Below are 1,955 nucleotides of genomic sequence, written 5' to 3'. Positions count from 1 at the left end.
GTCAGAAATTAAACTTGGCTGGGCGTAATGGCTCACGTCTGTAATCCCAGCACTTTGGGAGGCTGGCGGGAAGATGGCTTCAGTTCAGGAGTTCGAGACCAGCCTGAACAACATAGTGAAACTCTATCTCTACAGAAAAATCAAAACATTAGCCAGGCATGGTGGTACATACCTGTAGTCCCAGATAACTCGGGAAGCTGAGGTGGGAAAATGCTTGGGCCTGGGAGGTTGAGGCTGCAGTGAGCTATGATCACGACACTGCATTCCAGCTTGGCCAAAAGAGTAAGACCGTGTCTCAAAAAACAAAACAAAAACAAAAAAAGAAATTAAACTTGGGTGGGCACGGTGGCTCACACCTGTAATCCCAGCACTTCGAGAGGCTGAGACACGAAGATCTCTTGAGCTCAGGAGTTCAAGACAAGCCTGGGCAACATAGCAAGACCTTGTCTCTAAAATAAAATAAAATAAAATAAAATATTTAAAGAAATTAAACTTAGCCCAAAACTTTCTTTTTTAAAAAAAAAAAAACAGTGTCTTGCTCTGTCACCCAGGTTGGAGTGCAGTGGCGCAATCTTGGCTCACTGCAACCTCCGTCTCCTGAGTTCAAGTGATCCTCCCACCTCAGCCTCCTGAGTATCTGGGACTACAGATGCATGCCACCACATCCAGCTAATTTTTTCTATTTTTAGTAGAGACAGGTTTCCCCATGTTGGCCAGGCTGGTCTCAAACTCCTGAGCACAAGTGATCCATCCACCTCAGCCTCCCAAAGTTCTGGGATTATAAGCATGAGCCACCACACCAGGCCTCCACACTATTTTTTTTTTTTAACAGAAAAGATTGTTTGCACCTAGACTAGGACCAAATCTACAGGAGTCATTTCACTCTCAGAGGTGCAAAACACTGCCCAAAGGTATTTGGCCCAACACCAAAACAGTACCTGGAGCCAAGCCTCAGTGAAGACAGTGCTTGCTGTTCCTACAGCGAAACACCATCACAGCCATCACACTAGCCAGGAAAGCTGACGACTGCTGGATAAAACGTTTAAAATCCAGAATCCTGAGCTACACTTTCCTTTCACTCCAGTTGGTTCTTTTATTTTTTTACTACAATGGTACCAAGCTATCTGTGAATGGCCTCTTTGTGAATGATTTCATTGTTCTTTTTATTCTATTTGTTGCAATTCTTAGAACTCCTATCAGCTGTTTCATTGAAACTTTGCACTTCCTTAAAGGAAAATGACACAACTTAATACTTTAGAATCAGTGTGGGTGAAAGTCAGAAGAAGAATAATCTCCCTTTGACCTGGCAAAATTTAAACAAGTGTCCTATGGAATATGAAGATGTACCTTTAACATCCACTGTCTTTTTTTTTTTTTTTGAGACAAAGTCTTACACTGTCACCCAGGCTAGAGACCAGTGGCATGATCTCGGCTCACTGCAACCCCCACTTCTTGGGTTCAAGCTATTCTTGTGTCTCAGCCTTCCAAGTAGCTGGGATTACAGGCACACCCCAGCACGTCCAGCTATTTTTGTATTTTTAGTAGAGATGAGGTTTCACTATATTGGCCAGGCTGGTCTTGAACTCCTGACTTCAAATAAACCACCTGCCTTGGCCTCCCAAAGTGCTGGGATTACAGGAGTGAGTCACCATGCCTGGCCATGACACCCACTGTCCTTAACATTCACTCCACATCCTCCATTTCATGGCAAGCTAGGTTCTTCCTAAATGTTGTTAGTCCCTTGGACTAGTATGAAAAATTACTTTTTGACAATATAATAGATTTCTCCCAACCTTTCTTGGCTGACTTCTTAAAAAGCAGAAGCAGAGTTATCATTATGCTCTCAGGAAGAGCTATTTATGTAATGCAACACAATTCTTTTCTATAATAATTCTGCTGCTAAAAATAGCCTATTCTAGAAGGTAGCTCCTCTTTTTTTTCTAGCGTGACCATAT

The 1,955-nt window shown here is 42.7% G+C and overlaps 1 non-coding gene across 1 annotated transcript; it reads right to left on the bottom strand.

Moving 5' to 3' along the window:
* Positions 1 to 837: 837 nt before the first annotated feature.
* On the bottom strand, positions 838 to 1,034 carry LOC135269810 (small nucleolar RNA SNORA74). The gene has a single exon (XR_010338061.1). It is a non-coding gene; the product is annotated as a small nucleolar RNA SNORA74 (small nucleolar RNA).
* Between the last annotated feature and the right edge of the window lie 921 nt (positions 1,035 to 1,955).

This window comes from Aotus nancymaae, unplaced genomic scaffold, assembly GCF_030222135.1.
Source record: "Aotus nancymaae isolate 86718 unplaced genomic scaffold, 86718_ANA_hifiasm-v0.15.2.pri h1tg000057l, whole genome shotgun sequence".
Lineage (NCBI taxonomy): Eukaryota > Metazoa > Chordata > Mammalia > Primates > Aotidae > Aotus > Aotus nancymaae.
This window is presented reverse-complemented; position numbering and strand designations above follow the sequence as displayed.